Source organism: Macaca nemestrina, chromosome 5 (assembly GCF_043159975.1).
Source record: "Macaca nemestrina isolate mMacNem1 chromosome 5, mMacNem.hap1, whole genome shotgun sequence".
Taxonomy (NCBI): domain Eukaryota; kingdom Metazoa; phylum Chordata; class Mammalia; order Primates; family Cercopithecidae; genus Macaca; species Macaca nemestrina.
This window is the reverse complement of record NC_092129.1, coordinates 122,533,605-122,544,989: the sequence shown is the minus strand read 5'-3', so window position 1 is coordinate 122,544,989 and position 11,385 is coordinate 122,533,605. Positions and strand designations below refer to the sequence as shown.

General features: G+C 44.1%; 1 pseudogene; it reads left to right on the top strand.

The window, feature by feature from the left end:
- The first annotated feature begins 9,595 nt into the window (after nucleotides 1–9,595).
- LOC105479562 (leucine-rich repeat-containing protein 59 pseudogene) lies at nucleotides 9,596–11,155 on the top strand (annotated as a pseudogene).
- The last annotated feature ends 230 nt before the right edge of the window (nucleotides 11,156–11,385 follow it).

Below are 11,385 nucleotides of genomic sequence, written 5' to 3'. Positions count from 1 at the left end.
TGATTAGGTTAAAGAGATGGATATTTGGTGGGTGCTTTAATATTGTCTACCACATATGATTTATAATTAAGAGCAGTTTAAAAAGCAACCTGAATGGTCATGTATTATTCATTTTGTTATTGCCTTCAACTAACTCAGTGCCTGGAAAAATATGTCTACTAGTGAGTAAATAATACCTTACTCTTCTAAAAACTTTGTAGTCTACTAAGTGCTTTGATATACATTATCCCATTTGATCTTCACAGATAACCCTGTGAGCCCTGTGAGTAAGGCAACCCCAGCATTTCCATTCCCATTTTACAGATTCATAATCAGAAGTTGAGAGACAATAACCACCGTGCCTTGAGTTACCAAATGATTAAGTACTAGAACTAGAAAGTAAAGCCAGGTTTTCTGACTCCAAATTCAGGCCTTTCAGAGCCAAGCCTTGGCCAATGTACCTGCCTGGGTTCAGTACACAAAGCCAAAACTTGAGTGTTGGTTGGGGCCAGGCAGAAGAGAAAGAGCATTGTATTTCACAGTATCTCTGATCCCCAGATGTTGACATCTATCAGCAGAGAGAATGGAGCACTTCTACGAGTTTCCCATTGAAGAAACAAATTCTGCTTCCAACTGCATCAGTTAAGAGCATGAGTTTTGAAGTCATATAAACATGAAGTGGAATTCTAGCTTTACCACTTACTAGTTGTACGACCTTGGCAAATTACTTAACCCCCATGAGCTTTTATTTTTCCATTCTGTAAAATATAGATATTAAATATCTTTCTTATGAAATTGCCAAAAGTTTTAAATTAGATAATTTATGTTAAGTGATTGGTTTTAACTAACTAAATGTAACATCTTACATTCATGATTATTTCGACTATAAATTATCTTGGATTCTGCAACAAGCTCTCAGAAGTTTTGAATTTCATTAAGAAACAGCATTGACCGGGCACAGTGGCTCACGCCTATAATCCCAACACTTTGGGGAACCGAGGCAGGCGAATCACTTGAGATCAGGATTTCAAGACCAGCCTGCCCAATATGGTATAAACCCAACTCTGCTGGAAAAAAAAAAAAATTAGCTGGGCATGATGGTGGTGGGCACCTGTAGTCCCAGCTACTCGGGAGGCTGAGGCAGAAGAATCGCTTGAACCCAGGAGGCGGAGGTTGCAGTGAGCCAAGATCATGCCACTGCACTCCAGCCTGGGTGACACAGCAAGACTCCATCTCAAAAAAAAAAAAGAAAAGAAAAGAGACAGCACTAATGTAGTACAGAGAAAGCCAGCAAGTTTATCAAACAACTTCCAGATAGAAATAAACCTCAAAAGTTACCTGCAATTTCCAGTTTTCATGCCTTCTGTTCATTCACAAGATCCTGATAACTAACATTTATATAGGGCTGCTATGTGTCAGGTGTCAGAAATAAATTTTTCTCCACAGAGTTTTCTAGAAAAATTTACTGGGACTTAGGTTAAAGAACAGCCTTAAACCCAAAAGATTACTGAATAGATAATAAAAGATTTACCTCCCCAGAGGTACGTGTTTACACTTCTAGGAAAAGATGAGACCCAAAGACATAATGACATTCCAGGAGCTGTAAACCTAAAGACATTTGTCTTATCTTCCCTTGGAGACGGGTACTTACATTTTAAAAGATAAAAATCTATGCTCTTTACCCTTCTATTCCCAAAGAGAACTTCTTTATTGTAAGGAGCAAAAGTATCTCTCCCTTTCTCAAATAATGAAGGGACATCTCTTTCCTTTATAAATTCCAAGATTCATATTTCTAGGGCTTCTCTCCTACGGTAAACCCCAAACACGCCCATGTGTAAGCCTGTCCATCTGGCTTTTTTATCATCACAGTAGGGGGAAAGTTGGGGGGGTGGTAAATAACAAATAAAATTATTGCTCTAAATAATAATAATCAGTCTCTGTCCCAGAAACTTCCTGTCTACTTTCAGGATAATACAAATAGAGTAATTAAATACTTAGCAACAGACAATATCTTAAGGGCCTTAGATGAATTAACTCATTTATTTCTTATAACTATACTATGTTAGACACTTCTATTTTTCTTCTTTTAAGACAGGGACACTTGGCCGGGCGCAGTGGCTCAAGCCTGTAATCCCAGCACTTTGGGAGGCCGAGGCGGGTGGATCACGAGGTCAGGAGATCGAGACCATCCTGGCTAACATGGTGAAACCCCGTCTCTACTAAAAAATACAAAAAACTAGCCAGGCGTGGTGGCGGGCGCCTGTAGTCCCAGCTACTCAGAGGCTGAGGCGAGAGAATGGCGTGAACCCGGGAGGCGGAGCTTGCAGTGAGCCGAGATCGCGCCACTGCACTCCAGCCTGGGCCACACAGTGAGACTCCGTCTCAAAAAAAAAAAAAAAAAAAGACAGGGACACTGAAGCACAGAGATACCAACTTGCCTAATGTCTCCCAACTAATAAATACCAGAGGCAGGATTTGAACCAGGAGCTCCAAAATCTATGCTCTAAATATGATTGCATGCTGCCTGTAACCAGTAATCTTTCTCACTGAGTATCTGTGATTCACAGTGAATTAGTATTCAATGTGTCTCATAACTAGAAGTCTCTTATTCAATCACATCCCACTACTACTTTTGCCAATTGAAATAATTGTATAAGGAACTTCTTCCTAGTTGTGGATATATACACACAGACATTTAAGGCTTACTATAAACACTCTCTCTTCAAAATAATTCTACCAGTTCTGCTTAGAAGAGGTGCATATAGACCATGAGTATTCATGCGTTGATGGCCATAGACAAACGGATAGACTAATTTGAGAATCCCCTTTTCCGCTACTTTAAGACAAACTTGTTTCTGATATTTAAACAGCTTTAAGTATTTTCAGTAAAAAAGTTGTATACTTTCCCATCCAGCTCTCCCTGTAGAGGAACCTCTGTGTATCCAGTCATGGGACTAGCAGGTACCAAATGGAACAACTGAGGAGAGTTTAATAAAACATTTTTTTACAAAGGAGTAGGCAGTGTTAAGAGAAACAAAGGCTGGTGCAGCTCCCTGGAACCAAGAACAACTAGGAGCCATTACCATGCCTTGGTCTGAAAGGTCAGAGAGAGTTACTAGAATCCACTGAGAAAACTGTAGTTGTCACAGAGGGCTGCCCCCTCAGAAGTTGTGATCTGGCCCAGCACAGTGGCTCACGTCTGTATTCCCAGCACTCTGGGAGGCCGAGGAGGGCAGATCACCTGAGGTCAGGATTCCGAGCCCAGCCTGGCCAACATGGTGAAACCCCATCTCTACTAAAAATACAAAAAATTAACTGGGCATGGTGGTGGGCACCTGTGATCCCAGCTACTCTGGAGGCTGAGGCAGGAGAATTGCTTGAACCTGGGAGGTGGAGGTTGCAGTGAGCCGAGATTGCGCCACTGCACTCTAGCCTAAGCAACAGAGCAAGACTCCATCTCAGAAAAAAAGAAGTTGTGACCTTTGGGCCAGGCACGGTAGCTCACGTCTGTAATCCCAGCACTTTATGAGGCCAAAGCCATCAGACCACCTGAGGTCAGGAGTTTGAGACCAGCCTGGCCAACATGGAGAAACCACATCTCTACCAAAAATTCAAAAAGAAAGAAAGAAAGAAGTTGTGACCTTTATCAGAGAGACAAAATTAATGACTGGCAACCCAACAAAAAGGAAGCTGGAGCAGTAAATACCCAAAACCCATTCCCCTCTCATTATCAGATCTCCACAGGTGTCTTCCACTGGCCAAACCCAACTTGAAACCAGAGGGGAAGGGAGCCTTTGGGAAAGTTCATAAAAGTCAGCCTCTCATGGCCAGGCGCGGTGGCTCAAGCCTGTAATCCCAGCACTTTGGGAGGCCGAGATGGGCGGATCACGAGGTCAGGAGTTCGAGACCATCCTGGCTAACACGGTGAAACCCCGTCTCTACTAAAAAATACAAAAAACTAGCCGGGCGAGGTGGCGGGCGCCTGTAGTCCCGGCTACTCGGGAGGCTGAGGCAGGAGAATGGCGTAAAAACCCGGGAGGCAGAGCTTGCAGTGAGCTGAGATCTGGCCACTGCACTCCAGCCTGGGCGACACAGCGAGACTCCGTCTCAAAAAAAAAAAAAAAAAAAAAAAAAAGTCAGCCTCTCAGGAAAACAAAGCAGAGTGAAGAAAGGGGAAAAGGTACATCATGAGAAAGAAACAGAAAATATCAAGCACCCTCTGGGTTAAAAGAGTTCCATAGGAGCTTTTCCCTGTTATCTCTTCTTTGCCAAAGAAACTTCTCTCCTTAAAAAAGCAGTTTTCACAATCATTAACTACATGTATTCAGGAGCAAGATGTACACAATTAAGGGTTTCTCTGCTATCAACAGCAATAACAAAATTATCATGTGCCTCGAGCCATTTTATCAAGGACAGAAAGCCCTGACCCACCACGGAGATGTCATCTGAGTCAGAGGACATTGGCTGTGCAGGTGCAGATACAAGAAGATAAGTGTGGCATCAAAGGAACACAGCCTGAGGCCAACCAAGATTGGACAACAAAATGAGATTTGCAGAGAAACTGAACTCTGTTCAATCAACCTTGTTCAGCCAAAGAGAAGATTCCATTAAGGCTTGAGGATAGAGAAAATTGAAGTTTACTGAGCACCAATTCTTTCAAGTTTTGCATGTGTTAATCCATTTTAAGAAAACTATAAAACTTCTATATAAAAGCTAGTTGTTATTTTCCTATCCTTAACACACATGATAAAAGATGTTTGATGAATACTAACGGTGATAAGTAAAGTTACAGAAAGAACTGAACGGACGCATCTCCCAGCTTCCACCTTTGCCCTTCACCCACCCACCCAAGGTCTGTTATCCATACAACAGCTGAAATAATTCTTTTAAAATCATATGCTTAAAAAGCTCTAATAATTCCTTTTATATTTTCAATAAAATCCAAACCTTACCAATCAACAAAGCCTCATCAGAACTTTCCAAACTGTGAATCATGGCTCATTCATGGGTCATGAAATTAATTTAGTGTGTCACACTCAGTATCTTCTTGAAAATAAAATCAAATTGAATTGAATATTTAATATTGAATTGAATAAAATAAAAATATTAGAATGTATAGCAAATAAAAATAGTAAATGTTTCACAAAAAGTTTTCTTTCAGTTTTAAGAATATGTATGTGGTTATAGTATAAAAAAGTATTTCTTTGAGTCATCATCCAAATTTTAAAAAAGTAAAGAAAAACCACTATTCCCACTTCCTGACTTCATCATTAATCTCTGTCCTCTGGCTCACTCTGCTCCAGCCATCCTCCTCTTTTTTGTGTTTTTTTAAATCCTTGACTGGAGCACTTTCCTCCAAAACCCACAAAGTTCACACTTTACTTTCTTCAAGCTCAAATGTCACATTCCCTGGAAGAACGTTGCTGACCACCTCATGTAAAGTAGCCCTACCGCTATCTTCAGTCTCTTTTTCCTTATATCACTTTATTTTTCTTCAAAGCTTTTATTAGCAGATGAATTACTATGTACTTCTGTCTCTCTACTAAAGTGTAAACTTTATGAGAGCAGGGACTTTATTGTATTCACTACTGCAGCTCCAAGTCTAGGACAATGCTTAGCACATAGTAGGGACTCAAAAAAATTGCTAGTATATCCATTGGATGGATTGGTGAGTGGATGATGGAGAATAATGGACAGATGGATGGATAGATAAAGGAATAGGATGGTCCCTAGGAAATAATATGCTTAGAGGATCCTGAAGCTAACAAAGGAACCAGTTTTCGCTTGCCCCTTCCCTCCACCTGTTCTACAGCTTCCTACTCAACCCCATACACACACATATATACGTGTGTATCTCCCTCATGGCTCTGCCTACTGCTAAAATCAAGAAAGGTTTTTGGCCAGGTGAAGCTCCAGCCAGTAGTGGTGGGGAAATGAGTATGGAGTATCTATATATCTGCTTTGGCCTGCCTAGATTGAACACACGCAGAGTGTTCCTAGAGCCTTCAGTCTAGGCAGGCCAAAACAGATATGTAGATACTCACTCCTTACTCTCTGTAGAAGGATCGTCTACAGATTTGGGCAACTCACTTTAAAAGCTGTAGCCAGCAAAAGCCTTCACTGTGATCAGCAAGAACCCCCAACTATTTCAGATCCTTGGCTCTAACCTTCACCTCTTCACAGTTCTCAGACTCATTTCAGCCTGCCTTATCCACAAATCCACTCTTACTCCAAACTTCTTTTTTTTTTTTTTCTTTTTTTTTGAGACAGAGTTTTGCTCTTGCTGCCCAGGCTGGAGTGCAATGTTGCAGTCTCAGTTCACTGCAACCTCCACCTCCTGGGTTCAAGCAATTCTCCCGCCTCAGCCTCCTGAGTAGCTGGGATTACAGGCATGTGCTACCACGCCCAACTAACTTTGTATTTTTAGTAGAGATGGGGTTTCTCCATGTTGGTCAGCCTGGTCTCAAACTCCTGACCTCAGGTATCTGCCTGCCTTGGCCTCCCAAAGTGCTGGGATTACAGGCGTGAGCCACCGCGCCCAGCCCCAAACTTTGTTTTTTACCTCAGTAGTCCCATTAAGTACATTGACTAAATGGATAATCTTTAGTTAAGTACGTTGATTACACCTGTGGCAATTTTTAAATAATTCTTTTTTGTTTTTGTTTTTTGAGATGGAATCTTCCTCTGTTGCCCAGGCTGGAGTGCAGTGGCATGATCTCGGCTCACTGCAACTTCTACCTCCTGGGTTCAAGTAATTCTCGTGCCTCAGCCTCCTGAGTAGCTGGGATTACAGGCATCGCCACCAAGCCCAGCTACTTTTTGTATTTTTATAGAGATGGGTTTTCACCATGTTGGCCAGCCTGGTCTCAATCTCCTGACCTCAGGTAATCCACCTGCCTTGCCTCTTAAACTGCTGGGATTATAGGCATGAGCCACCGCACCTGGCCAAAATGTTTCTTTTCTAAAACAATTATATAGCATTAGTTATTAACAACACATTACCTCAAAACCAACTGTTTTCAAAATAAATGAATGGGTTCACTTCATTTGCAAGTATAGTGGCTGTGGTGACCAGGAACCCTACACCTCCAGCTTTGCTACATGTTTACCCTCCTACATTGCCTTCATAGAACCCTGCCTGTCCTTGAGAGCGAGAAGGCAATTGCCACCATTCCCCAGACAGCAAGGCTCAGAATTAACACAAAGGCAGAGAGTGAATTGTCCCAGATTCAGAGCACACTCATTGGGTTTGGACACCCAAGAGCTCCACAGAGTTCTGAAGAATAAAAAGATATTCTTAGAGGCTGGGCGGAGTGGCTCACGCCTATAATCCCAACACTTTGGGAGGCCAAGGCAGGTGGATTGCTTTAGCTCAGGAGTTTGAGACCAGCCTGGGCTAAATGGTGAAACCCCATCTCTACCAAAAGTACAGAAAAATAGCTGGGCATGGTGGTATGTGCCTGTAATCCCAGCTACTTGAGAGGCTGAGGCAGGAGAATCACTTGAACCCAGGAGGTGGAGGTTGCAGTGAGCCAACATCGCACCACTGCACTCCAGCCTAGGCAACAGAGCAAGGCTCCATCAAGAAAGAAGAAAGAAAAGGAAGGTAAAGGAAGGGGAGGGGAGGGGAAGGGAAGGCAAAAAGGAAGGAAAAGAAAAATGAAGGAAAAAGAAAAAGAAAGAAGGAAGGAAGGAAGGGAGGGAGGGAGGGAGGGAGGGAGGGAGGGAAGAAAGGAAAGGAAGAAAGGAAACAACAAAAAAGAAACTGCACCAAAATACCATTTTTTTTTTCTCCAATCAAATCATCAGAGATCTAAACATTTGCTATCTCATTCTTCATGACTGAGCCTGATACATGTCTCCTGGCAGACTGGAGCTTCTTGCTCTCTATTGCTTTGCATTCCCCACGGTATACAATGCATAATAGGATTCTAATAAATATTTCTTTCTAGTTATATTTTGTATTGTCTTGTTTTTGTTTTTTTGAGACAGAGTCTCACTCTCTCGCCCAGGATGGGCCACCGTGCCCAGCCTTAATAAATGTTTCTTGAGTTGACTTTAGTGAAGAAAAGGAACTCAAAGCCCTGTTAATTGTAGAAGCCATAGCAGGATTCTATAATGATTGCTGGAGTCAAAATGTATTTGTTCAAATTCCAGAAATCCTAAAAACATTTTTCCTCTCATAATAATTAGTACAGGCTGGACGCAGAGGCTCAAGCCTGTAATCCCAGCACTTTGAGAGGCTGAGGCGGGCGGAATTGAGGTCAGGAGTTCCAGACCAGCCTAGCCAACATAGTGAAACCCCATTTCTACTAAAAATACAAAAATGAGCCAGGTGTGGTGGCAGGCACCTATAATCCCAGCTACTTGGGAGGCTGAGGCAGGAGAATCCTTGAACTCCAGAGGCGGAGGTTGCAGTGAGCCGAGATCACGCCACTGCACTCCAGCCTGGGTGACAGAGTGAGACTCCATCTCAAAAAAACAAACAAAAAAAAGAATTAGTACAATAACCCACTCATCCCCCTCCAAATCTAGTCTCTCTCCCTACTCTAATCTCTGTCCACACTGTCATGAAAATTACTTTTTAAAATCTCACAGTTCATTAGGTCTACATTGTACTAAAGACTATTTGGCATTGCTTACATAGTATGAGTATATATGTATATAATTCAAAAGAAACTACTTTAGGGCCAGGCACGGTGGCTCATGCTTGTAATCCCAGCACTTTGGGAGGCCAAGGTGGGTGGATCACTTGAGGTCAAGAGTTTGAGACCAGCCTGGCCTACATGGTGAAACCCTGTCTCTACGAAAAATACAAAAATTAGTTGGGCGTGGTGGTGCGAGCCCATAATCCCAGCTACCGAGAGGTGGAGGGTGCAGTGATCCCAGATCGTGCCACTGCACTCCGGTCTAGGTCACGCCACTGCACTCCAGCCTGGGCGACAGAGCTTGATTCTGTCTCAGGAAAAAAAAAAAAGAAAGAAAGAAAAAAAGGAAAGAAAAGAAACTTTTTTTATTTTTTTAATTTCATGCCTGTAGAATAGTCTGAAGTATGGGACAGGAGGTCATTTTACATTCTTGTTCCAAACAGTCTTTCCAGGCACATCTCCTGCCACTGCCTTCCAACCACTCTTGTCCTCCACCTCTTCTGAATTCTAATTCCCCCAATCTATTTTGTTTCGCAGACTAAATATGCATGTTCACATCTCTAATTCTTTGGAATTCCCTCTGGTAGAAAAGCTCTCCCTTTAAGTCCCACCCCACTGCACCATTTGTCAAAGCTCTACTCTTCTTTAAGATCCAATTCAAATATTTAATCTTCTCTCTATATACACATATTCCAATGTGGTCAGAATTTATCATCCATTCTTTTATGTTTCCATAGCCCTTTACTTATACTTCTCTTCTAGCTTTGAAATCTCTGCCTTTTTGTTCATTGTGCTTATTTTTCATTTATTCAACATTCATTAATTCAAAAAATATTTATTGAGTGTCTACTATATTCCAGGTGCTGGTATATGTTTTAAAAAGACAAACATAGGTTCCTCCACCACTAAAACAGTCTTCTAAGTCCTCATGGAGTTCAGATTCTATTTGTAAGTTCTGAGTTTTTCGGATGTCGGTATTGATAGAGACAGCAGACAGCCAAGGGTCCCTGGGGAAACCCTGCCTGCCTTCAAGCCTAAAACCAGACTGCTGGTTCTAGATGAAACCCGTCCTTTCTCGACTGATTCTCTCTGCATAATGTCCACCTACGCCCTGGGAGGACGGGGTGGAGCCTCGCGAAGTTCAGGCCGTTTGCAGGTGGAGGAGCCCGGCCTCCTCAGTTCCTGTGTGGTGCCTTGGGATTCAGTCTGTGAGGCGGGAAACCTGCTATCAAGACTCTTTCTCATTTTGCGGAGAATTCCTCTTTCCTTTTTTTCTTTTCACCCAATAAACCCTACAATGTGTCTGTGTGCCTAAATTTTCCCGGTCGTGTGTCGAGAACTCAGTTTTTCTGCAATAGTATCACCTTCCCCAGTACCAAACACAATTTCCTTCCTGTATACAGCAGGCACTCTACAGATACGACTGCCTGTTTCTCCTTTCCCTAGATATCTGTTTCTCTACAATTAACAGGGTGTAGGCACGGAGGGCTCAGGCGTGGTGGGTTGCGTGGGGGCCCCGCTGAACTGACCAGCGGCATTTCAGCTCCTTCCCCTTGCCGGTCGGAACCCCGGAGCCAGGTCAGCTCAGCCAGCTTCACCATCACCAAGACAGGTAGCGAAGGCGGGAACCTCCGCCACCAGCTGGACTGCAACCAACTGGACCTGAGCCTCAGCGACCTGAATGAAGTCCCGGTCAAGGAACTGGCTGCCCTTCCAAAGACCACCACACTGGATCTGTCTTGTAATAAACTGACTATTCTACCGTCGGATTTCTGTGGCCTCACACACCTGGCGAAGCTAGACCTTAGAAAGAACAACCCACAGCAGCTGCCGGTGGACTCTGGTCATTTGGTCAACCTCCAGGACCTGGCTCTCCTCAACAACAGGCTGCTCACCTTGCCTGTCAGCTTTGCTCAGCTCCAGAACCTGAAGTGGCTGGACCTGAAGGATAACCTCTGGATCCCGGCCTGGCCAAGATGGCAGGCGACTGCTTCGGTGGGAGAAGCCGTGGAAGCAATGTGCAAACAAGGCGTCACACACAGCACAGGAAGGCGGTGCAGGCAGACCAGGAGTGGGAGAGGCAGCGGGCCGGAAGTAGAAGGAGAGGCAGAGGAGAAGCTGAGGCCAAGCAGGCAGCTAAGGAAGCTCAGGAGAGGGAAACGCGGAAGCGGGAGAACGCGGAAGAGAAGGAGCGCGGGAGAAACGAGTATGATGCCCTCAAAGCAGCCAAGCGGGAACAGGAGAGGAAACCTAAGAGGGAAACAAATCAGGCACCGAAATCTAAGTCCGACTCTTGCCTCCGCAAGCCACTCCCCGGGAAGCACACTCATTCCTGGGCTATGCTGAGGCTGCTGCTGCTGCTGCTGCTGCTGCTTTGTGCGGCAGGAGGGCTGGTTGCTTGTCCGGTGACATAGCCGCAGCAGCAGCCCCTCTGCACCAGCGTGAACATCATCTACGACAATGCGGTCCAGGGTCTGCACCGCCATGAGATCCTCCAGTGGGCCCTCCAGACCAACTCTCAGCAGTGAGCTTGTCCCCAGCACCTGCTGCCTCCCAGCCTTGGAGCTTGGATTCCTGTGGAATTGGGCTCTGCTAGACACAAACTGTTTTTAGCATCAGACCTATCTGCCATAATCAAATGGCTGCAGATTGGTACTTGAGACCTCCTCTTTGTAGGACTTCTTCGTTCCTTAGTCAGGGTTTCCGGTTTCCGGGTGGAATGAGGAGAAATGGGAGGTGGCGGGGGACAGTTACCTGC